General features: G+C 38.4%; 1 protein-coding gene across 1 annotated transcript in view; it reads left to right on the top strand.

The window, feature by feature from the left end:
* The first annotated feature begins 12,589 nt into the window (after window positions 1-12,589).
* RARB (retinoic acid receptor beta) overlaps window positions 12,590-27,386 on the top strand; it is a 670,351-nt gene continuing 655,554 nt past the window's right edge. The window contains exon 1 of the mRNA XM_019745272.3: window positions 12,590-12,670. The gene's annotated coding sequence lies outside the window, so the exon portion shown is untranslated. The remainder of the gene's footprint in view (window positions 12,671-27,386) is intronic.

Below are 27,386 nucleotides of genomic sequence, written 5' to 3'. Positions count from 1 at the left end.
ATTATTGCTGGATTCTTTTCTTCTTGTCAGGTTTAGATTTATTCTTTATTAGGGCTTTATGTGTATTTAGTTTTCAACTTCATCCTAGGATATGTCCTTACACTAAAACATTATTCTTATGCTTAAGTTATCATTTGTTTGAAGTCTCAACTGAATGCTGAATAAGGTGTTTTCATTTTGGCTGGGACTCCAATTAATTCCAGAACTATATAAACTGTATGCCCTTTAGTATTACTATTTAGTACTCAGCCCCAAAAAAGCAATCTTTGCTAGGCCTTGTGAATTCTCACTTGGCACATATGCAGCCCTGCCCTTGGCCAATAGTTAATTCCCCCCACAATTCTGGGGCTCACATCATCATAGCTTCTTTTCTAAGCTTTCATGGCTTTTAAACTCTGGATGTTTCAGTAGCCTGGATTACCAATCTCATCCTCTTCAGATCAATGAGAACCAACCCTGATAACTCTACTTTCCTGCCATGGGGAAAACTGAGGTGATTGTGGGATGCTTATGAGGTTCATCTGTAGTATTTATGTTCTTCCAAGGACAGTCTTGTCCAACCTATTGTCAAATTTCTGAAAACAATGACTTTATATATTTTTTCCAATTTTATATTTCCTCATGGTGAGAGGACACATCTGATACCAGTTACTCTGTCAAGGTCAACATTGATGTTGCTTTCAAATGGATATTTTAAACCAGTTTGCAAAGACATTTCTGGACTTTCTTAACAAGTAAACTCAGATAGCTTGTTAGGATGTTTTAAATAACCCTCCAAAGAAATAAACAAAAACTTCATAACCCCTAGTACACATGCCATATATATGATCAAAATAGAGAACTCCTTCAGACTTTTTATATAACATGGGTTAAATCTATTTCAGTGAAAATAGACTAACCTATAAGTGGCTTCACAATTTAATTAATGTCAATATTTTGTATTTATACACATACAAAGATACAGTTAATTCATTGTTACCCTGTGTGTGTGTGCGTGTATGTGTGCTATATTCAGCATCATATTTTAAAATATTAATATCTTTCTATAGAGAAAACAAACTCAATTATTTTGATATTTCAGCAAATCACCTCTGTATAGAGTCTACAAATTATGCCTAACTCAGGTAGAGACCTTTGTCTCTTAAGGACAGAGTTCGACTTACCAAACTAACTTCTACCAGGACCTTTATTCTCAGTGGAATAAAAGCTCAATAAATGATTCTGCCATTAAATTTTTTCTATTTCTATAACATAGTAGTAATCTACTGAAAATTTAAACCTATACTAAAGAGACAGAATGTGGTATCTCAGATATTGTAACTATAAAATTTAAGTCAGAGCACCACCTGAAGGGATTTCCAAAGTATTTACTATATATTTTACAGATTGTAGCTAAGAGCTTTGCATAATTCATCTTCCAGATGTAGACACACTAATGAATTTAAGTGTATTAATTTTCCTCTAGCATTTACAATTAATTATTGGCTTGGTTTGGCAGTGAAATGTTAAAAGGGGTTCAAGGTCCAAGTGAAATGATTTTTAAGTGCATTGGGAATGATGAGTTATAGTCATTTTAAGAACACCAAGACCTTTTAAAGTCTCCATGCTGTCAATGGTAAAGTTTTCAAGTCAGAATTTTCTTTGATAAATGACTCGCTGAAACACAGAAAAGTCTAGGATAGGCATTTAAAAAACAAGGAAATACATTAGGCTAATAATATATTATTTCATAATAAACTCATGAAAAGTGCAATGTTTTAAACATCCTCATTGATAACAGGGAAATGCAATGAGGTATCATCGCCTGCCCAAAAGATTGGCAAAGTTTTTTAAAGTTTGATAATGTTACATGTTGACGAAGATGTGAAGCAACATAAAACTCTTATGCATTTAATCCGGGAGCATCAATTGGCATAATCACTATGGAAAATGATTAGGGATTTTTCTTTTTTTTTTTTTTGGTAAAGTTGACTGAATACATACCCTGCAACCTTGTAAATGCACTTATAGTATGTACCCTCAGAAAAGTGGTGGAGATTAACATTAGGGTACATACACAACAATAGTCATAGCAGCATGTTTGCAACAGGCAAAACCTGGGAATAACTTATTATCCATCCCCAACAGAATAGATAAGGAAATTGTGTCATGTTCATACACTGGAATACCGTAATAAAAAAGCAACAGACATAATTCACTGTAGTTATTCAAAATGGCATGGATACGTCTCACAAAATAATATTGAGTGAAAGGAAGCAGTCTTAAATATAATACATATTGTATACTTGCAATCATATAACATTCAAGAGTTAAACCACATTGTTTAAGGATGCATGCATAAATGGAAAAACCATAGAGAAAAGCAAAAAAGTGAGCACTGTAGAAGTTAGGACAATGGTTACTGCCAGGGGGAAGGACAAGAGTTGTAATTTGAAAGTGATGTGCTGAGGCTTCTGGGTCGCTTGCTGTGGTTTATTTCTTGACCAAAGTGGTGTTTGCTGTAATGTTGTTTATGATAATTTATTATACTCTACATTTATGTTTTGTATCATATTCTGAAAGTATGTTATCTTTTATAATAAAAAACTAATATATATTCAGAAGATCCTATATAAATGATTAGGGACACAGAAAAAAAGAAGAGAATAGATAAAAGAACATTAAAAATGTACTATAATGCCTTTGTCTATAAGTAGAATTAAACAATTAAAAATAATTGAAACAATAACTTGTATTATCTTATGAAACAAAAAGTTTGAAAATAGAATGGCTCCAGGTTAGACTAATATAGGGGCCAAACAGTGACATCAAGGTTTCTTTCATTTTTCCACTCTGCATTTTTCATTATATTATTCTGTCTGCTTGTTATAGGATGGTGGTTGCAAAGGCACCACCTCTTTTAATTAGTGAGGAGAACTTTTCTGCATATGCCTACACACACACACACACACACACACACACACACACACAGGGCACATGGACTTTTCCTCTTGACTCATTGATAGAAATTGCATCCTGTGCTCATGCTTCCAATGCAGGGAAGGGACCACCATGATTGACTTAGACCAATTATGTTTCACCCTCTCACCTCCCCTGAAACAAAGTTGAGGGAGAGTGCAGATAACTGAATAAAATTGAGGTTCTGTTAGATAGGAGGAAAAAGTGCGAATGTTTTCTGCTACAAAATATAGAAAATTTCCCTGAAAATCTTGAGCCTTAGGATGAAAGCACTCTTAGAGTACTAATCAACATTACAGAAAATGGCTGATATTCAAGCATTTTCTAATGTACATTTTTAAAGGATGAAATTACCGGCAGGTAAATGGCATATTACCCAAAGAGGAAACGCAATCAGGTTACATAAGAATCCAAATGTTAGAAAAGGAGAAGCAACCTCTACAGAATTTCCAGGGGTAATATTGTTTGTTTCTAATCATATCTATTTCTCGTTGGGCTATTTATGGCAAGGGACAAAAAAAAAAAAAAAATACTGTGAGACATGCATAGACTAATAAATGTTACCACCCCAATAACCTTACAGAAAAAAAAAAAAAAAAAGCCTGAAAAGGGTGTTCGAGATTCTCTAGTCAGGAAGGAGAAAGTCAAAAGAAAAACTCAAGAACTGGGAAGGAGTTGTATTCAAAATAGAACTGAATAATGAAATTTAAAATTTAGATTCAGTACTTTCCAGGAACAAGGAGTGACTCCATAAATATTTGCTATTTTAATAATTGCTGTTAATATTGTTTTTAAACTCAACTTCATTTTTTAGAACAATTGAGGTTTATAGAAAAATTATAAAGATAGTAAAAGAAGTTCCCATATCCATGGCACCCAGTTTCCCTATTATTAATATCTTACATTAGTATCGTTCATCTGTTACAATTAATGATCTAATATTGATACATTATTGTTAACTGAGGTCCATACATTATTCAGATTTCCTTAGTTTTTACCTAATGTCTCTTTTCTGTTGCAGGATGACACTGCATTTAGTTGTCATTCCCTTTAGTTCCTCTTTGGCTGTGATAGTTACTTAGACTTCCCTAGTTTTTGATATCTTGGACAGTTGTAAGGATGTTGGTCAGGTAATTTGTAGAATGTCCCTCAATTGGAATTTGTCTGAGATTTTTCTCATAATTAGACTAGGGCTATGAATTTTTGGGGAAAAAACACAGAATGAGGCAAAATGTCACTCTCATCACATCATACCAAGGGTGTCTCCTGTTGTTGGAGGAGGTAATAGATAGAGAGCACATGACCTCCTGGTTGACAGGCAAGCTGGACCCAGGCAATCAAAGGCTCCTCACCGGCTCCCCCATCCTTGGAATGTAAGCTCTGCCCACCATTTCCACAGTGGAAGCTTTTCCAGGGGTGTAGCCGTGAGGGACTAAGGTGTTGTTTAGTAGATCTGGACGGCATATGTGACTGTACCTCATTAAGGCCTCTATATAAAGTAAGATTCTGGAGGGCAAATCCTTGAGATCACCTCTGTGGTCACCCAAGATAACCCTCACATGCAAGTTCCCTGGTTTATTAAAATTGCCACCTATCAATCTCAAGTGATCTGTCTTTCTCCCGTCTCTCCTCGCCCTCTGTGTATGGGGGTCAGTTTGTGAACTAACTATCAATGTGACTTATGACTGTTGATGCTAATTTTGATCACTTGTCTGAAGTAATATTTCTTAGGGTTCTCCACAGAACAGTTACTCTTTTTTTAACCCCTTTCCCTACTGTTTTTTTTTGGAAGGAAGTCATGATGAATATCCCACCCTTTATTGTGGGTACTTATGCTCTTCCTTTCTGAGGAGAGAGTATCTATATACATTGTTTAGAAATCTACATGGGAGATTTATTTCTTCTTCCATTTATTCATTAATTCAGTCATTAATTTATATTCATACGGTTATATTATTTTGGATATTTATTTTTGGTTATAATCCAGTCGTTATTTATTTTGTTGTTCAAATTGTTCTAGCTTTGGCCACTGGGATCTCTCTTAGCTGGATTTTGTGTCCCTTTGATACATCCCCACCATGGTGTGCTTTTGTCTTTTGTAGCACTGCCTTACTTTCTTGCACTACACGATGCTCTAGGCTCACCTTTTCTATTTCCTGCACTAGTTCTTTTCGAGCCTATTGAAAGGAAAATATTTGTATCTCTTAAAATGTTTGAGATTCTTTCAGAGGATGGGAAAGAGTCCCTCTTTGCCCTGTCAGAAAGCTCCACATTGACTTTGTGGCTTAATAACTATAACAGTATTAGCTTTCTCTACTTTGTCACAGTTTTAATATTGCATTTCTGTTTTAATAATAATTATCTATCCATTTATCTCTATGCTTTCTGTTGTGAGCTATCTCCCATACAGATAGAATAGATATAACAAATAATTATATATAACAAGCAATAAAATCTCCAAGACTGTATATATTCTCATTGTTCTTTATGTTGGAAAAATACTGAATTTCAGGGATTTTTTGCATTTTAAATATCTTTCTTAAATGTCTATCTGGATTTGATATTAGTATTTACTAGCAGTTTAAAGTCACTTAAAAATAAATATACACAAAATGGTCCAACTTAATTTAACAAATGGAATATATTATTTTTCAATTACTCCAAAACCTAGCAGTTAAAAACAACTAATATTTATTATCTCACATCATTTCTAAGGGTCAAAAATCCAGGGTAGTCAAGGTAGTTCTGGCTCAGGTGGCAGCCAAAGCCATGGTCATCTCAGGAAGTCCAGGGCTGGAAAGTCCATTTCCAAGTTTACTTTTGGTTGTAGACTGGCTTCAGTTCCTCGCTGTCTATTGGCAAGAGGCCTCAGTTTCTCACCACATGGGTCTCTCCAGGGTGTTGCTCATGACAGACCAGCTTACTTGTACCACACAGAGAAAGAAATAGAACCCAAGACAGAAACCACAGTGGTCTATAAAGTAATCGTGGAAGTGACATACTGTATGTCAACCATCACCACTACTATCCAATTTTAGAACACTTTCATCACCCAAAAAAAGCAACCCTGAAAAGCTTTTGCTCGACAAAAGAAAGACGTTGTCAAGACAATGAAAAGACATGCCACAGACTGGAAGAAAACATTTGCAAAAGACATGTCTGATACGTAAAACGTAGGAAGAACTCTTAAAACTCAATGATAAGAAAACAAACAATCTAATTTAAAAATGAGAAAAAGACCTGAACAGACATCAAATCAAAGAAGATACACAATGGCAAATAAGCAAAAGAAAAGATGGTCCAAATCATATGTCATCAGGGAAATGCAAATTTAAACAACAATGAGATACCATCACACACCTGTGAGAATGCCCGAAATCCAGAACACTGACACCAGTTGCTGGTGAAGATGTGGAGCAACAAGAACTCTCATTCATTGCTGGTAGGAATGCAAAATGGTGCAGCCACTTTAGAAGACAGTTTGGCAGGTTCTTACAAAACTAAACATACTTTTACCATAAATTATCAGATATATGAAATTTCAAGGTTATGCTCCTTGAAATTTACCCAGTTAAAAACTATTTCCACTCAAAAACCTGCACACAGATGTTTATAGCAGCTTTATTCATAATTCCAAAAATTGGAAGTAACTAAATGTCCTTCAGTAAGTGAATGGATAAAAACACTGTGTTTCATCCAGATAATGGAATATTATTCAGTGCTAAAAAGAACTGAACTCTCAAGACATTGGAGCAAAACAAAATGTATATTCCTACATGAATGAAGCCAATCTAAACAGGCTACTTACTGTGTCATTCCAACTATGTGATATTGTGGAAAATTCAAAACTATGGAGATAAGCAAGATCAGTGGTTGCCAGAGATTAGAAGGGGTGGGAGGCAGCACAAAGGATTTTTAGGGCAGTGAAATTATTCTGTAGACTGTAATGGTAGATACATGTCATTATACTTTTGTCCAAACTCATAGAATGTACCACACCATGAATGAACACCAATGCAAACTATGGATGTTGGGTGACAATGATGTGTCAATGTCAGTTCATCAATTTTAACAACTATACCACTTTGGTGGGGAATTTTAGTAGTAGAAGAGGCTTTGCATATGTGAGGGCAAAGGTGTCTGGGAAGTCTCTGTACCTTTTGCTGAATTTTGCTGTGAACCTAAAACTTCTCTAAAAAAATAAAGTCAAATTAAAAGACCCTCCCCCCAAAAAAACACAAGAAAACGCATACCTATTAACAATCACTCCCCATTCATTTCTCACTACCACCAGCCCCTAGAAACCATAAATTTATTTTCTGTCTCCATGGATTTGCATATTCTGGGACTTTCATATAAATTGAACCATACAGTATGAGCCCTTTGTGTCTTCTTTCTTTAACTTTGCACAATGTTTTCAAATTCCATCCACCTTATAGGATGTATCAGCACTTTATTACTTTTTATGGCTGAATCACCACCAGCAATATATGAGGGTTACAACAGCTCTACATCCTCACCAACAACTGCCATTGTCCATCTTTTTTATAATTACCAGTCATTTGTGTATCTTCTTTGAAAAATAATCCACTCAAGACTGTTGACAATTTTTAAATTTGATTGTTTGCCTTTTTTCTGTTGAGTTGTCTTATTTATATCTTCTGGATATAAAACCTTATCAGATATATGATTTGCAAATATTTTCTCCCATTCTATGGGTTGTCTTTTTAATTTTTGATAGTGTCCTTTGATTCTCAAAAGTATTCAGTTCTGGTGAAGTTTAATGTATTTATTCTTTTATCATTTGTGCTTTTAGTATCATATTTAGGAAACCATTGCCTAATCTACAGTAAAAAAATACTTTTGTGCTTTTTTTCTAACAGTTTTATAGTTTTAGCACTTGCATTTTGGTCTTTTATCCATTTTGAGTTAATTTTGGTGTATGGTATACGGTAGGGGGTCTAACTTCATTCTTTTGCATATGGGTATGCAGTTATCCCCATTGAATGGTCTTGGCACTCTGGTGAAAAATAAATTGACCATAAATGTACAGATTTACTTCTCAACTCTGTTTGCTAAACCAATAATTTATATGCTAGTACTACATAGTTGATTATTGTAGCTTTGTAGAAAGTTTTGAAACACTCCCTTAACTTGTTCTTCTTGTTTGAGATGTCTTGACTATTCTGGGTTCCTTTCATTTCCATATTAATTTTAGTATTAGCATGCCAATTTGGGCAAAAAAGGTGGCCGGGGGAATCTGCCCTCTAAACAACTAAACCATATTGAAGATTATTTGGTACCATAGAGGAATGCGTACAATTTGCATCCATGAATGTAAGATTGTATTACACACTGATATGCATAGTATGAATTAAAAGTTACAGTAAGATGATTGTTATTAGGAAGATGGGATTATTCATTGTCTTTCTTTTCCTTCCACAACATTTTTTGTTTTAATGCTATTTTATAATAAAGAAAACATGCTTAAAGTTTTTGAGGAAAGAATTTATTGATGAACTCCTTAAAGCACCTGGCTTCTTATATTGCACGTGATAGGCCATTGGTAAATATTTCTTGGAACCAACTTGGTACTGTTCATTTGTAGATGAAAAAAGAGAGTTAATTTATATTGCATGTAGCTCAAAGTTGCTCTTTCAAAACAACTATTCAATCCAGCCAAATTCAACAAGTAAAAAATATATACACACAAATTTCATGATTTAATCATATTAGATATATAGTACACCCTTCATAAATACTTACTTTTCTCTACAGAGTCACATTTCCCCATCACTATCGTTAATCCCTGAAACTGAGCGTTCTAAAAATAATTTGAAATATCAGGAAAAATTTTTTTTCAAGTGTGCAGTGTGACCTAGATCTTACAAATTTTTTTTTTCCATGAAAATTCTAATCTTTGGGAGATTAGTAACTCAACTCCCTTTTGAGATACCGAAGACTAAGACTCTGATCTGTGAATAAATTTTGGCAACCTATTAAATTATTCTTGGTAAGCTTTTCTTGGAAAATAATATGACACTAATTGTCGTCCTAAAGTGTTGTATCAGTAGGGGGAAAAGGGTAATTGTAGATACACACAGGTAGTGGGTTGATTTTTTACCGTGATTAAGTAAAGCAGGTAAAGATTAGTGGCAGAGCGAGAGGCAAGTAGAAAACAGCCTATCTTTATGGCATTCTCGTAATACCACAAACCACTCCACTTTTACTTCCATGATTGATGATGCCACTGAAAACCCTCCATGGGACGACTGTACTTTCTTGAATCTCAGACTGTAGACTATTCATTATGCTGTATATTTTCTCCCCTGACCTGATATTGATGTACACTGTGTTTAATGAATCATATTTATCACACTGTGTTTCAGCACAGGATGTACTGTGTATCTTATCTTACAGTCATGGTCCAAGTGGGAAATAGAGCCAGTGATGACTGGGAATAGAATTGGACTAGAAGGCAGGTTAGGGGGCTCCGGAGAGGAAGGAGGAAGAGAGAGAAAACTTGAGCAGGAATCGCCAGCTGTAACTACGAAGAACATTCCAAACATTGGTGACAACCAACAGTGGTCTCCTGCCATCTGTATGGTGGCAAAATGACGTCCATAAAACCAGGTCCTCCCAGCTTCAGATTATCATCAGAACCAGTTTCCAATGGATGGTCGTAACAAATTCCCCAAGTGTTGAACCCATGGGCATATAACCTGAGTCACAATTCTAACCAAAATAAAAACAAAGTATTTATACAAATATTTTAATGGAAATTACAAATGAAAAGTAAGGAGAGGAAACCATCATATGCATATTTCTAAGCTAGTGCTTTTCCTGTAAAGAACAGGACAGGCTAATACGTGGTGTTTAACCACATACGATTATATTGCAGCTCTACTTTTGTGCCTTGCCTTGCTAGTATTTCCAACATTTCAGGGCATATGACAGTCAGGCAGGACGTGTCCTCAGGCCGTTGACGAGACTTGCCAGATGATAGCCATTCCAGTAAATATTGGTGTGGAGCCTCACCTAAGGTAGAGGAAATTCCTTGAGGACAGACACATCACAGGAGGCAGCCAGGAGGAGTAAACAATTCCAGTGATAACTGATGTATTGTACAAACTGAACTGTAAACATGAAACAATTATATTACTCTCAAGCCACTGGTCCCAAATGCGTATGTGAAATCTCTCTTCCTTACCAGGTAGAAGACCACTTAATAAGACAGACGCCATAATTTCTGGGTCACTTTCAGTTATTCCCTTACATGTATTAAAAATTCATCAAGTTTAAATTTCTACTTTCATCTCCAGTGCAGAGTTTTCACTTTCTCTGTTCGCAGGCCAGTCTTGGATCTAAGGAGCTTTAATTGGGAGGGGGCATGGCCTGTGCTGATTTCTCAAAGCAGCACCTAGGATTTTAGGAGAACCAATATTTGGTTTTGGGCTATGTTTTTTTCCTTCTGTTTTCAAGGCATAACTCCCTTCTCCTCTTGTCTTGAGGGCTAGGAGGGGAAAATCAGGGAGGGGCAAATCCTCAATTAGTTGACTGCCCTTTGTGGGTTGTCATAGCTTCTCTTGCTAAGATGGGCTGGACATGCATATATTCTCATGCCAGGCATCCAAATGCTAGCTCTCACAGGTATAAGGATTCTGCCAAGTCGGCCTACAGCTCAGCAACCTGATAAGACTTGAGTTTGCCCCAGCCCCCGCAGTGTCCACACCACCTGACCCCATAGGACATCCTGTAGCTGCTTGCTGTTCAGTTTCCTTTTCCCGGTGTTGTCCCCTTTGGGATGGCGTTTCAGACACACAGCTTATGCCTATTGCCCCAAATGGGAAACATATATATTGAAAGAAAAAGTCAGTGCTCCAAGTCAGATACTCTCAAATCCTTTTTACTATTTTTGTGACATCCCACCTCCTCCAAATTTCTTATTCCATTGCTTTTAGCAGCTGGCAACCTTGACTTTTCTTTGAGGGACTGCCCTCAAGCAACTGGAGCCTACCAAAGTACCACAGAATTTATTTCCCCTAGGAGATTGTTACCAATATACTATCTGGAAAGAACTATGAATGCCCAGCTCTCTTCACTGAGTTTGGGACAATTTAGAGGCTTGATTTAAACTCGAGAGCTTCCCCACAGAGTCGGGCCAAACCCCACTGGTTGTGGGACTTTGGAACCCTTGTGTGGCTTTCTCCTCTTCCTGTTTGGCTCTCCATAATTCCCTTGTGGTTTCCCCTTAAGGCACTTTCTTAATCACTTGCAGGATTTCTTAATAAATCCTCACTTAGGGCCTGCTCCTTGGGGACCTGACCTAAGAAACCTACCCTTGACATGGAGTTGGGTAAGAATGGAGCTTTGCCACTATTGCCCTTGTTATACCAAATTTACCGCAGATTAGAGTTCAAAGCCAGAATCAGTTCCTGGAGTTAGCTGTGGAAGCAAGGCAGCCCCATCATGTTCTCCCCATGACAAACAATCATCAGCTCCTCCAGTATTTAAGAACACCGTAAGCTTTGGAAAGTAGAGTAAAAAATACAAATAAAATGGTAAGGTGACTGAATGGCTGATTTCCATTTGGTTTTTAGTTTGAGCCAAGTGGTGCCTTAGGAAGAAACAAGAAGCCTGGACAGCAGTTGGATAATTAAAATGACTACATTGGCAGGAGATGGTTCTCCCTGTCTCTGATACATAGCATTTATGAATGAAAGTGCTCAGCATCCCAGTGGCTCTCCTTTTGAACTGGCTCATCCATTACTGGGGTAATGATTTTCCGTCTGGGCAACAGCAAAGCCAAAGGCCTATTACACAGGCAACATAAAGTTAAAAAGACATTATGAATAAAACGTTAGCTCGTGCCGGCTTTTGCCAACTCCAGAGAAGATTGCCTGATGCCGACACGTGTTTATTACACTTAATAATGTTTACATAATTCTTCCTTGAGCTCATTAGAGCTGTCAGATCAGAAGTAAATGTGTTCCCCCCTCTGTTTATCTCTAAAGGCTTCGCAGTCAATAAAGCAAGATGAATGACATCCAGGGCGCAGACAACATACTCTCTTGGCTTTGCAAACACTGCCAAGTTAAACCCTCGGACTGGGTGGGCTCCTGGGTTTAGCATTGCATCTGATTAGCCCCTTCATTCACCAGGAAAAGAGCAGCGCTTCTCCAACTTCAATGTGTTTGAAATTACCCAGAAGCGTCTTAAAAATACTCAATGCTAGGTCTCACCCTCAGAGATTCTGATTCAGTTGATTGGGGGAGGGGCCCAGAAATTTGCATTTCTAACAAGCTCTCAGGTGACTGATGCTGCAGGTGTATGGACCATACTTGCCCAGTTATAGAGGTCATTTCCAATCCTGTTCATTTGGGGGTGGGGAGGGGCTTGACAATTTGGGGCATCCTGGCCTATGGGATGCATCAGCAGCTGCGGTCACGACAGTGGTGGCAGCAGCGGGAGCAGCAGCAGCGGCCTCGTGGCCGCAGCAGGCGCACAAACCCTGCTGGGCCAGCGTGGCTCCGCGAGGTGGTCGGCCAGCGTGGAGAGGCGGAGTCTAGCGCCTGGGGGCGGGGCCTGGTGACCGGGGGCGGGGCTCAGCGAGCGCGGCTCCTGTTGCCGGCTCTTGGCGGCGGCGGCGGCAGGGGCTGAGGGCACAGCCAGCGGGCGGCGCGCCGCGGACTCCCAGGCAGCCCGCGGAAAGGTAAAGCCAGGAGAGCGCTCAGGCGGGTTTTCAAGCCCGGCAGCTGCTGTCCAAGTCCCTGAACGTCCCTTGCGCCTCAAGCTGCGTCTGGGCGCCCAGGGTATTTGCATAGCATGCAGGGAACGGCTGCAGAGCCAGGGTTTTGCTTTTATCGCGGCGGGGCCCAGGTCGGGGGTATTTGGGGTCTGCAGCGGGAGGCTGCTGCCATCCCAGGACATCCGGACTCGGAGACAACTTTGCGCAGCGGTCCTCCCAAGTTCCCTTTATTGCTATTGTCTTAGCGCCTCCCGTCTGACAGTCTCCCTGGACTCCAGCTTTGTTCTCATCATGCCAAACCCGCGGTCCCCTAGGGCGTGAACCCAGGAGAAGCTGGCAAGTTGCACCTGCCAGCTGGATCCGCCCAAGCCCCTCTCGCATCTCCCAGGTCCAGAGCGGTCCTGTGTACACTGGGGCTGGGCACCTCGAGACTCGGTCCCTACAGGGGTAGCGGTTCTCGCCTCATTCCCCTATGTGGTCTGGGATCAGGACAGGGCGTCAAACGTCCGGGATGTGCGTGATTTGGGGCCGGAGAAAGGACGAGAAAAAGTTTGGAGCCCTGGCTGGGGCTAGGGAGCCGGCAGCGCCAGGCTGCACATAGCAGGAGTTGGAGAGGGTGCTAGGGGCTTGGCGCCGGGCAGAGGGACTAGGACCGACAGGGAACCCTGGAGGCTGAGCTCCAGGCTTGCGCTGTTGGCGGAGATGGGGTGTTCGTTGTGTACGCGCGTTGTCATGAAAAGACTATGTGATAGCAGAGAAGATGGGTGAAACAGAGAAAGGAAGAGAGTGGTACTAGGGACATGTAATTGCAGTACCCAGTGTGCACTTTCTTCCTCCTCCAGATATTTTAGAAAAGCTATGCACGGGATGCCTTCTTGTACCCGAACTCCCGGAGGTGGGGTGAAGGAGGGGGTAGAAATAAGTTTTACCGAGGGCCAGAGCTGGCTTTGAAAGCGAACAGGTGACAGAAGACTTCTTAGTTGTGTGTGTATTTATGCGCAGCGGCGAGGGATGCTTGACCGCCCGCGGAGCCTCCACCCCGCCCCCCTTTGGACAGCGGTGTGAGTTTTCCGGCCACTCCCCGCCTGAGGCTGGCAGGCGAGAAGCAAAGTGATGGTCTCAGAGTGGAGGAGACAAAAGGGTGCACTTGGACGACCCTCCGAAGGCCAGGCGGCTGGTGTGTGTGTGTGTGTGTGTGTGTGTGTGTGTGTGTGTGTGTACTCTTGCCAGCTAGGGAGAAAACCCTGGCAGCAGGGGGATGAGTAGGAGCAGAGAAAGACAGGTGAAGCGGAGCAGATGAGAAGAAACAGAACTGAAGGAAGAGAGCAGAGATTTAAAAGCATCTTGCCTGATTTGCTTTAAAATTATAAGTGAACTTTAAAGAGATGTTGATGTGGGTACTCTGAAGCTAAAATTTTAGGACGATGGGGGTGTAGTAAGTTTGATTGATAAAGGTATGTTAGCAAGCGATGTTAAAGTGAGTCTGAAACCTTTGCTGAAGTTCATTGCTGGTTTTAGATAATCTCCTTTGACACATCTTTCTAGCACCTACTCCAGAAGTACCTTTTGACTGTCAAAAAGAAGTAAAAGGCATGTATACACAAATAAAATGCAGCTAAAATGAAGTTTAAATGAAGCTTTGAGCAGGATTAAATGGCTTGTGCAAATGCTAAATGTTGCTAAAGTACTGTCAGGGCTATAAAATAGCCAGACAAAAATAAAGGAAAAAAAATAATTGTAACAAGAAAATGAAGGCTTTACAAGAACTTCAGTAATGAACACATAACAATTGATGGTATGATGCAGTAATTATTTTCGTATTTACGCCATTAACGATTGTAATTTAACGTTAATGTCCTGGTATTTTATTCCTTCTCATTTGCAGACAAAAGCACATCTGAGACACCATGAGGGAGTAATTTGGTAATATAAAGTCATGAATAGAAAACACTAAACCATGCTCAGAACTCTGACAACATAAAGCGTGAAACAAAATAACCTCATTTGCTGTTTATTATCTGTCTTTATAATTCTGTTTACTATCATTTGCATAAATGAATAGCTAAATTGTATAGTATATCCCCGTTAGGAAAAAAATACTTGATGCTTATAGATATACTAGGGGAGAATTAGTAGGTAGGTAATCCTTACATTAAGCATGAAAAAGATTTAAAAAAAAAAACTTGGTAGCATTAGAAGCCATCTGGAAATAATCAAAATACAAATTCAACCTACCTAGGCATCCTTATTTTATTTAACTTGGTTCAAGTAGTTTTTAACAATATATATGTAGTCAATGGGCAAACCCTAAACTTATAGCTAATCTTAACCAAACCAAACCAATATACTCTACATACATCACGAAGCAGTTTTGTTAGCCTGAAAAACTCTTTTTTTCTAGTTAAACTTTCAAAGGGTAAATATTCTGAAATTGAGAGGTTTATTGGAGGAAGATCAAAGCAAAATGCTTTCACCAGATACTTAAGTTCTTAACATTTTAAGATAAATAAACATCAGAGTTCACACATTTTAAAACTATTGTGCATTTTTTTAACCTTGGGATCTTTTCTAAAACTGCCTTACTCATATGATTAATGGAACAATTAATACTTGTATTAAAAGAGCTCTGAAATAATATGCCAGTAAAAGAGCTGAGCAGGGCGAGCAGTGGTTGGAAGGAATCAGTCAATCCACATGAATGTTTTAAAAAATTCCTTTATTCTTCCCAGGCACACAAAATATCACAATGATTGAATGCACCTTTTCCTTTCCATACAAATGCGCTGGTCTCATGTGGAACAGCACAATGAAATCAGTATTACCTGAGAATGGATTCCATGTGGAAATAGGACCTGGTATGTATTTTAAATGCAGGGGGAAAAATAGTAAGTGACAAGTGAGTTGTTCATTATCATGGAGACGGGCGATTGTATAAGATTAGGGCAAGTTCTTACAGTTTTCCTGGGTATAAACTTGGGAAATGCAATGGTGTGAACAAAGTGGATTCTGAATATAGGTTTAACTATTATTTTCAGCCTTACCCAAAGTCACTATTTCTCTGCGTTCTCACTTACATTCCAAATATTACAAAGGCTGTCCAATTTTTCTGTATTTCTATTGTTCTTTGTACCACTGTTCTGTAGAAAGTTCTGTATTTTTCTTTGTTTTAGAGGTTAGAATCTGACTTTTGGTTAATTCATTGACTTATTCATTTCTGCAACATACTTATTAAGTACCCATTATTAACTACCAGATATTATACTGGGTGCTGGGGATTCAAGGATGAGTTAGACTCAGTCTCTGTACTTAGAAAGTGAGGGAGACAATTATATGGATAAACAAATGCAATAAAATGTTATAAGTGGCAGTCTATCTTAGGGCTTTGGAATGAGATAGACTGGGTTCAAATTTCAGCTCTGCTTTCTTACTAGCTATGAGGCCTGGATCATGTTTTGTAACCTCTCTGAGCCTCGTTTTTCTCATCTGTTAAACGGGGGAAAGTAACATCCCTGGATCACAGAGTTGCAAAGATTACATCTCAACGTATTTTAGTATCTTCCCATCTTCGAAAACAACTCTGGATCCTATACTTCTCCGCATCCTTTTCTTCATTTCTCTGCTCCATGTCATTGTCAAATTTCTGGTGAGTCTCGTCTGTATATATGCTATCTCCACGTACTCTCTTGTTACTATCCATCCTACTGCAACGTGGCTTCTGCCTTCATCACTTATGGAAACAACTTCTGTTGAGATCAGCAGTAACCATTATGTGGTAAGATCCAGTAGCTGAATTCTTACTCAATTTCTTGGAGCATTTGAAAGAGTTAACTAGTCCCTTTTCCGTTATCTTCTCTTGGCAGCAGTGACTTGGGTGGCTTTTGTAACACTATACATCTTCAGTTGTCCTCATTTTGCTGTACTATTTCTCACCTGACTCCTCCTTTAGTATTCCATCTCTAAATAAAGTTTGGATCTTTCCGACCTTGGGGCTTCATATCAGGCCCTCTTCTTGTACCTCCTCTCCACACCCCTCTCTTGAAGTAATGTCTTCTATCCTCATGATTTTAAATCTTATCTATATTCTGACTCAATTTATGTCTCTAGTCCATATCTGGCCTCTGAGCTCCAGAAATATCTATTCAACTGTCTGTTTAACTTCTCCACTTGGATATTTCACCAATGTTCACAATTTCTTACATTAGAAATTAAAGTCTATATTACCACTAGCACCAACACACTAAATCTATTCTTTCTTCAGTCTTTTTCATTTTAGTAAATGGCACCCCTGTATATCCAACCATGCAATCCAGAAACTGTACCCTTTAACAGCCAACTTATTTCTTAATTCTTCACCATGTACTTTGTGTTCTGGGTGGGTGTTGGCCTGATACACATAGGTAGGCGTGCTAGTGTTGGTGGTGGTTTATAATCTGCGTCTGTTCTGATTATCCAGTGCTATGACCATACCAGCTGATAAATATTTTTCACTATTACCCCTGCTTGTATCTATCTGCCTCTGTCTATTTCCATTGCAACGCCCCTGAATCCAGGCCAATAACACCTCTCACCTATTATTTTTGTCCATATGTGATGGATTTTTGTGTAAATCCGTATTTAAAGCTACCCTGACTTGCTGCATTTTACATATTATGTTAACATTATTTCATACAATTTAGTACTAGGAATTTGGACATCAGTAAAGGGCTTCTACCTTGCAAGGTATCCCGCTAATTTCATACTAAGAGATTGGATACTTTTTAAGGAGGAATTCCTTTATAGGCAAGGAAATATGCGTGGTTGTCTTCCATGCCAAAACAACAAATTATGGAATTTGAGGTTGTCAACTTTTTGCCAAATTTGGAATACTATGGCTGCATTTAGTTTTAGGAAAATGAAGTCAGGTAAAGTTCTACCATTGAAGAAGTTTAAGTAATCATAATCTTGAATGGTCTAATTTTTCTCTTGGCCAACAGAGTGCATTCAATCAAAATGCTAATCTAGAAATATAATTAACAGACAGTATGAACAGTATTAAATGTTGGTGTACATATTTTTTGACAAATAGTAGCAAATGGAATGAAAATAATTAGAGTAAGATGTATCATCAGTGTTAACTCTAGAAAAGCCTGTTATTCTAAGCTTTCCCTCTTTTGGTAGGAGGCCAGTGTTCTCAGCAAAATGAACGTCCTTGAGTATACTTCACTTTGAATTGACTTTGTGAATTACAATGTTTTACTTCAGCAGGTTAGCAATGACGTACATGTAACCATGTAAACAAGCCTCAAATAATTTCTCAGTGATGTCATTGGAACTCAAAGCTCAAGAAAAATCTAAGCTTCAATTTTCTAAAGATAGTGGCATTTTCACTCACACACACATGAAAAATCACAGCAATGCAAGAAGAATTGGTTCAACTGTAATATAGTTTATATTCTGTTAGTCTTATGATGCTGATCCGGGATTTTACCTTTGGATTATGTTGGTCTGTAGACTCAGCCTTTTTGTAACCTTCCTTTCTCCTTTTCTTTTTTTTCTTTCTAATTAAAACTTATTGGGGTGACAATGGTTAGTAAAGTTACGTAGACTTCAGGTGTACAATTCTGTATTACATCATCTATATATCACATTGTGTGTTCACCACCCGGAGTCAGTTCTCCTTCCATCATCATATATTTGACCCCGATTTCTCCTTTTCTTTGTCTCTCTTCCTTCTTCTTTCTCTTCTACTACTCGGTTTCTTCCTTCCTCTTCTTTAATTCTTTCATTTTATTTCTTAACTATCTCTTATCCCTTCCTCTCTTTCTTCCCTTCTCCTGCCCTTCATCCTTTCCATTGTCTTTCTTCGTCATTCTTGTATAAGTAAAAACAAACAAAATAGAAAGATCTGCCTGACTTTCTGTCCCGGGTGTTATTTTAGGACTTACTCAACCACATGGCCCCTGCCTTTTGTAGTTGGTGCTCTTCGCTTTTGTACTTGGTGTCTGTCACTTCAAACGTATCTCAAGAACCTTAAAATTCTTGCCTCAATTTTTCCTATGTCAAGAAATAAGCATATAAAAGGTAGAAGAAAGGGATTGGTAAAATTGCTTTGTGGATTCATGCTACCATGCTCTAGAATGACCTTTTTCCAATAAGCAATCTTTATCCTTTATCGCCAGGATGTTATATCACCCAGTGATGTAACAGTAGCGTGCCTGCTTCCTGAGCTCAGGGACCATTTTGGAAGATACATGGCCATCTTCATAGTGTTGATGACAACTAGAATAAGGATTTAAATGACAACAACTAATATTTATTGCGTGTTTGCTATGTGCCAGACTCTGTGCTAAATGTTTGATACATGTTGTTTTATTTATTCCTCACTCCTGGCTGACCCATATTATAGACAGATTATACTATAAACAGACTAAACAAGGTTAAATTACCTGAGCAAAGGTTGCAGAACTCAAAATATGGGAGTGGCAATTCTGGTTATACTATAAACAGACTAAGCAAGGTTAAATTACTTGAGCAAAGGTTGCAGAACTAAAAGTATGGGAGTGGCAATTCAGATCTTAGCGGCTTTGCTCTGTACTGTTCTATATATCTCAACATTACCCAGGTTCTATATCTATGAATACATTCATATTGATAGTGAGCTGCAAGGATGCCCTGAAGCCATAGTATCTGCTTTAATAGGACACCCTTCAAAGAAATGATGGGTGGGGAGAATGGTATTCAATGGCCCTGTGGGCTCAAGTTGTGTAGGAGGTCAGTTGGGTAAAGCTTAAGGTTAGATCCTTCATAAGAAATCATGGTAACAGCAGCTTATCATAGTCTCTCTCTCCAATGTGGCTTCAGGCTAAGTCTGAAAACTAGTGGGATTTTCAGTGTGGGATGTCCCAAGCATCATAGGCTTTGGAAGAGACTTAAGAGGCTCCCAGCAAATGCTTTTCTTTCTTTCTCAAGGCAATGAGTTTTTAAATTTTTGGATAAACATGCGATAGATATGTCCACATGACAGTGAATGGTATAGAACACTGGGTTTGAGCAGAGGAGAAATAAAATAGCATTGTGTAGGTGAAATGAGCCTTGACCGAAGAAAATGAGCAAAATGGAACCACCTATTCCATAAACTGAGGCAATTGTAATCAGGGGTCTCTGACTTTTTGCAGCATCTATGCTCTATGATCCTATGCATGGGGAGAGACTGAGTAGAAAAGAGATGACAGTTGGCATTTGATGCTGAATGTCTTACCAGGGCTTCCAAAATTAATCCTGTGTCCTAACAAAGATCATTCCAGAACCAAGTTTGAATTACATGACAGCATGGGCAGTCAAAAAACATGAGTATCCCAACAGCTTCCTGACTGTGACCTTGTTTGCACTGCTGCTCTGTAAAGTAGCTAGGTGGTCTTATTCAAATGTTAACCAGAATCTGACACTTACTGTGTCTGAGTCCTCCAATGGCTTCCCACCTCTCACTCTCACTAAAAGCCTAAGACCTTACAGGGGCCTTTATGAGACCTTACATGAGGCTCTTAATGATCTGATCCCCTGTTGTCCTTCTGGTCCCATTTACTGGCCTCCTTTGTTGAGTGAATAAGTGAATGAATGAATGAGTGAATAAGTGAATGAATAAATTACTCTTAAGTGAACCAAGAAATAGCCAAGGTACTCAGTAGTGTTTGTTGCATAAATAAAGTAGGGGAAAATTTATTGTTTTAATGAAGACACTGGAGAAATTAAGGTCAGAAACAAAAGGCATAGGAATAATTGGTGAGTGGATGAAGATAAAAGCAGTATGTCAGAAATGCTGGACGCTGTCAAGTTTTTGTCATTTATTTCTTTATTTAGCAAATATTTATTGAAACTCTACTTTGTACCAGGCACAAATCTAAAGGCTGGATATTCATCAATGAATAAGAAGGCAATCACTGGCCCCTGTGGCTGACTCGATTAGAAGACATATATTACAATAAAAAAGACAAAATTATAATTTCAGGCAACAATATATTTTGTGGAAAAATCCTTAGCATAGACTTGGGAGCAAAATAGGTTTAAATGCAGATCCCATACCTTCGTGGTATTCAACACTGAATTATGTGGTTACCTGTTCCCCTGTCTCCTATGCTGAAAATGGTACTGATCTCAGAGACGAGTATAGTTTAAACAGTCTTACAAAGAGTGAACATATTGTCTTGTCTTTCTTAAGATTTTTCCACTAGTAAAATAAGGCGTTCTTTTAAAATATTATTTGAAAAACAGTTTGACTAAAGAAGGTCCCAAATTGATGGCTTCTGTGAATGTGCTCTGTATTTAATTCTAAAACAGCAGCAAATGTTTCACTGATACAAGGCAATTGTAGTAGTCTTTTGATAAATAATTTAATAAAGAAGTCAAATATAGTGTAGAGAGGTTTTTTCTTGCCGCACACATCAATACATTCAATATTATGGTTGGAAGAGATAATTGTAAAAAATTTAAATTGAAGAGGTTCAGTTTCCGTGTGATTTTTGTATTACTTCATTTTCTCAGTACCAATTTTGGCCTCTTTATTTTCTGGTTTGTGTTAATTTGTTATGGCAGTGAGAGAAAATGAATACAGGCTCCAAATCAATATGATTGTCTTAGAAACATAAGTGATTAATGACAAAGTCACACCAACAAAGAAATAATGATTGCTGTGGATGAAGCATTCAGAATCATTCTGATACTACCCGCTGAGGTCACTAGTGATCACTTGGCCTGTATTGGTATTCCGTCCCTGCCTTAACAAATTAACACAAACTTGTGACTTAAAACCACACCAATGTATTGCCTCAGAGTTTCTGTAGGTGAGAATTCCAGGCAGGCTTGGCTAGACACTCTGCGTAGGGTATCACATGCTAAAAATCAAGGGCTCAGCCAGCCCGATCTTTTATCTGGAGATCCGGGGAAAAGATGACACCCCGGCTCATTCACGTTGTTGGGAGGATTCAGTTCCATGTGACTGTAGGACTGAGGTCCCCATTTCCTGTCAGCTGCTGTCAGGATTTCCTGTACCTGTTCCCTGCTGACTGTCAGCTGGGAAATACTCTCAATGTCTAGAGGCGTTTCTTGGCTCATGGACCCTTCCATCTTCAAAAACAGCAACAATGGGTTCTGTCGTTCTCGTGCTTCCAATCTCTCTGACTTCCTCTTTTGCCACGTCTCTTCTACCCTCAGCCAGAGAAATTGCTTTGTAAGGGCTGCTGTGATTAGACTGCCCCCCCCCCCCCCATCATTCACCCTATTTTAAAGTCAACTGATTAGTCGTCTGAATTACATATGCAAAGTCCCTTTTGCCGAAAGGTAACATTCACGGGAGTGATAATAGAGTAAAAAATATGGGGGCCTAAATTGTGCCTAACACAGGACCTGTGAGAGCTGTGCCTAGGAATATGCTTGTCAGCTGAAGCAGAGTAGATGACCTGTCAATTAGATTGATTGGAAAACGATAAACTTTTGGTGAAGTAGAAAGTGATTATTTAATTTTGTAAGGCATGGCCTCCAAAAAACCGCCTTAAATAAACAAGGAAACTTTCAGTTCTGGGGTGGGACATTCAAATGCCTTCGGGACTGAGGAGTGAAGAAAGGAGGCAGCCTAGATGCATGGCTACAGCAGGGCGGATGCACGTTAAGAGGGCAGCCCTCACTCAGTTCCAGCTCCTTGCTTTGCTCTGGGGCAGTTTCAGTCCAATTTTTGTGTGACTCTAGAAATAGAGTCTAGGTTTTCTGTGAAATCTAGGTTTTCTTTTTATGCCAACTAAATCAAAATTGAAAATAATAGGAGTACCCAAACATATTTGTGGACTGAATTTGACATGTGGGCTGCCAGTTAGCAATTTATGGTTTTATTCATACTGAGTAAAGTGCATGTTTGAGTGAAAAAGTATTCAATATGATAGAAAATACTCAATTTAGGAACTTGCATTGATGATGATATTAAAGTACTCACATATAGTAACACTAGAAAGTTTTTGGTCCAGCTTCCAGATGTCATAATGACTTTAGTGGTCTACTTTTGTTAACCTATCATGAAGATAAACAAACAAGCAAACAATAAGGCAGGTAATTAATGCTATAATGCTTTTTCCTGGGTCTGTAACCTTACACGATTGTCTAGAATATCACTTTTTCTTGATTTAGATTCTTCAGGTTTATAGAAGCAAAAGGGAGCAGGATAGAGTGTGATGAATTATCCACTGAACTTGAAAGAGTGTGAAGAAATAGTTTGGATAATTCAAGTATGGATCCCAACTGGCACAACTTCACTATTCTCTCTAGAGATAGGGAGAATGTCCTTTAAAAACATATACTGATTTAAAAGAATCGTTTCTTTTACATTGTATACAATTACAGGAAGAAGCTGAGAAAATTTATTTTACAGATGGAGTCTGAGGTTCGCAAGGATTATATAAATGCCTCCAGCTGGGTGGGAGCAGGGCTGTGAGGGTGATGACTGAGAGCACAGCTCTATGAGTCACACTAAGGGGACTTTGGGTGAGGGCTCTCCCGCTCACTAGATGTATGACCCTTGGCAAGGTGATATCACTTCTCTTAGACTCGGTTTCCTCACTTGCAAAATGGAATCATGAGCACCTCACTCAGAAGTGGTTGTGAAGATTAAATGGACTGATGCATGTAAAGCACTTGGGTTCTTATTATAGGATTCTAGATCTGGGCACCCAGCATTTTATCAGCTACCATCAATTCTCATGCAATGGACTTAAAAATGACAGACTGTGTAACTGCCTAGCTAGGACCCATGCATCTCTGTCCCTTAGGAAATGAAGCGGTGAGGGTATAAAGGAATGGTTTAGTTAGAATCGGAATCCTGGGTTGATGCTTCATCTCTTCGTAGCCTGTTGCTGCCTGAGTTAAGGTGGATGGAGGGTTCCCCTTTTCCCAGAAATTCCCAGAGTGGCATGTTGTTGTGGTTTCATACCAACACTTTTGTATTTGGTTCCTAAGGACTTGGATACAAGTACTGCTTTTACAATATTCCAGCCAATCCTTATGTATATGGGAAATACACATAAATTCTCTGAGTTTTATATTCCCTTTTTACAAAATAGAAGACCAGGATTTTTTTTTTTAAACTCACAATGAGCTTGAAAAGATTGTCTGAAGCAATGTACATAAATGATTTTCATAGATTTGGAATCTAAATGATTAGTATTTGCTACTTCCCCTGGTGGGCCATTTTCTTTGGTCTGGCGTGGGCAACAGAAAAGAAACATGTGAGGATGACACCCAGCATAACCACTACTGAATCATTTAATACATATTTATTAAGCATCATCCTTTTTCAGCTATACTAGGTTCAGGGGATAAAAGCTAAACAAGCAAGCACAAACCAATGACACAGTACCTCACCTCTTGGAACTCGTGTTCTATCCAGGAAGAGGTACATCATGATATACTGTGATACAGGCCTTGATCCAGTTTCTTGCAAAGTGTTTTGGAGAACAATGGGGCAGTAGTGTGGGGAGAGAATCCAGAAGGACATCATCAATACTTTTATCATTACAATACTTTTTAGCTTGAGCTCAGTATCCAGGAGATGTTCTAAAAGATAAACATACCAACCAAAAAAAACTAAATGTTTCCCTGTTTGCTTGCTTAAACTTCAGTTATTACACACTCAATGGAATGAATCTGAGGAAGTTTTCCCAATTTTTCCACCTAAGGTCCTATTTCTAAAAATATTACATAAGTATTCAAAATACAATTAGAAAAAGAGCAATTTACCTACCACAGCCCCCGTGATAACACCAACATAGATTGCACATAAAAATGCATACACAAGCCCTGTTCTCTGCATATGCCATGTACTAGTAATTTCTCAGAACTACTGCTTAGAAGAGAGTTACCGTAACTGTCTCAAACCGCTGTAGTAAATCAGAAAGTCCTCATTTAATTTTGATATTCCAGAAGGTGTGTTGCAGTTTTGATAACTGTAAAATATCATGTAGTATATTTATAGTAACCCCTTGTATCGAAATTAGGTATTATTGTGTCCATCTCACATTTTAGATGAGTAGAAAAATTAGATCAACAGAAGAAAAGTGAATCACACAATTCTAATCCTAATATCTTTCTTAAAAAGTGTCTCTACATAACAACAAATAACAACTAATAAATTGATTTACTATTAATGAAGTTAATAGTAACGTGTTTCCCAATTACAAGAGTTTTTGTGCAATAAAATGCAATAGGTTTAGAAAGTACAAAATATACACATTTCAGAAATCATTATTTAAAATGTATTTATTCATGCATATAGTTTGTGAATTTTATATCTGTTCTTTTATATTATTACATGGAGATAATAAATAAACTTATACATGAAAAAACCCCATTGAAAAATGCCCCTTTTTTCGTTTTAATAATCAGAAGACAAAATATATTCCTGGACCCTTGTTTTTAATTGATATGGTCTATTTTTGTGCTCTAAAAGCCTAATGATGCATTAAGAATTCTCCATTTTTGTTGGTTCGATTTTCTATTGAGCAACATCCCTGAGAGTAATAGAATGAAGTAGGGAGGGAAAAGATTGAGAACTACCCAAGATTGGCTACAGTTATGGAAATAAGCAAATGATAGAAGATAATTCAGGTTATTTTCATTTTTCGTTCTTATCAGAGATTCATTGTATTTATATATAAAACATGGAAACGATCCCATTATAAATTCAAGCTATAGTTAGGTCAGCATATTAAAAACTACTTCAAAATGGAATTATTTTATCATTTTGAGTTCTTTATTTCCCTTATAGAAAAATAAATGACAATTGAGCTGCAGATTATAGAGGATTATCTTCTCTCCTTATAAGAGTTAGTAATATGAATATTATTTTGTGAAGAATTTAATTTGGGGGTTGAGGGAATGATCTTATTAGCACTAGACTCCCTTGGCCAATAATCTCATGACTATGGGATATATATTAAATCCTTTTCTATTTATATTCTTTGGCAGGCTGTTATTCATTGTTATTGTGGAGATTTTGTTAAGTAATGGTTCTCTTGAGAAATCATGGGTGCTTTTTCGAGGTCACGATTTCCTATGAGCTTAGAAAGTGGGCCATACATCCTCTCTTCAGTTAAGAACCCACTCTATACCCATTTTCTTTAACACATACTTTATTTGTAAGGTTTCTGACATTCCTTTCTTCCGAGAACTTAAGAGTGATATATCACTCTTTATTTTGTGAAGTAAAATTGATTAGAGGAAACAATAAACATAATTCTTTAAGCATGAAACCCAATATATTTTGAATACTTGGCTGGGCTGCCATGGCGATCATCATATGTTCTTTCTCCAGAGACTGCTGGGCTGTGCCACAGGCCTCCTAGTAAACAGTTTTCACAGTATTTCTTCTTATGGTAGAAGGGATTTCAGCGTTGGCCTTTATTATTATTGTTTTGCTCTGATGTGGCAAAAATCCATCACTTTCCAGATACTGATACCTGTTCGTTGCTGTCCGGTCATTGCCACAAGGGGAAAATCAGCTAATTTGACGGTGTTGTTTTTTTCAGGATCCACCTAGAGGTTTTAATGATGGCTATGTTTTTAAAAATTGGATTAACCGAGCAATGCTTCTGAGCAGAAAATCACATATTAGATTTTATTGGGTTTCAAGGCCCACATGAAGGAAACTCCCATTTTTAAATCTGTGGCACTTTAAACAATCTATTTCCAGACAGGAGTCAGCCTAAGTAGATGAAGGAACAGCTTAGAGAAGTAGGTAAAACACGGACTTGAACAGATAGACTTTATTTCAAATCTTAACCTTTTTACTACTTACTAGCTGTGGGACTACAGATACTTACTATGTTGTGGGACTACAAGATACTTCATGGCTCTGAATTTAAGTTTTTTCACCTGTAAAAGAGATGTAAAGCACCTACCTGTGAGAATTTGTTGAATTTACATAGGCAAAGTATCTGCCACGTTATAGGCTAATTGTAAAGTGAGTTCCATACACTCATTTCCTTTATGGGAGCATGTAGATTTAAATCAGATATCTACCTGCTACCTGCCCACACAACAGCCAACTAACATATCAGAGCAGCATGAAAATTAGATAAACATTTTACTACTTTAAGTGTGGTCCTCAGATGAGCAACATCTGTATTACCTGGGAGATGGTTAGAAATGCAGAATCTTGGCTCCAACTCCAGACCTGCTGGATCATAACCTGCATTTTAACAAGATCTCCAGGTGACTGTGTGCACAGCTAAGTTTGAGAAGCACTGAGATTGACCATGCCATTTCTCTCCTGACTGTCGATCCCTTGTGTTATTGGTTATTCATTCCTTTTCACCATTCACCTGTTGTTTTGGTGATGTTTGCGGGGAGTAGACACACTCAAGAAACTCTCTCAGCATTTGTACCTTGGGGCAGATCAATGCACACACACTTCCACACACATCAATGGAACATCCCTCAGCATAGGACCTGGCACAAGTAGAGCCTCAATAAATGTTTATTGAGTGAAATAAAACAGCCAACAGTCAGACAAGCAGACTCTCCCATCTGTTCTGCAGATGCACAGTAGCCCTAGAAGGGCCTGGAGAGAGATGAATGTGCTTGAGGTCTTTGCCAGGAGGCATTACCCATGCCCAGTGGGGAGGAGGGGTTTGCTCACTGCTGTTCTTGCCAGGAGATCGGCTGA

This window comes from Rhinolophus sinicus, chromosome 5, assembly GCF_057876585.1.
Source record: "Rhinolophus sinicus isolate RSI-liver-muscle chromosome 5, RSI-T2T, whole genome shotgun sequence".
In the NCBI taxonomy this organism is placed as follows: Eukaryota; Metazoa; Chordata; class Mammalia; order Chiroptera; family Rhinolophidae; genus Rhinolophus; species Rhinolophus sinicus.
Note: the sequence above shows the minus strand (reverse complement) of the source record. Positions and strands in the feature narration are given on the sequence as shown.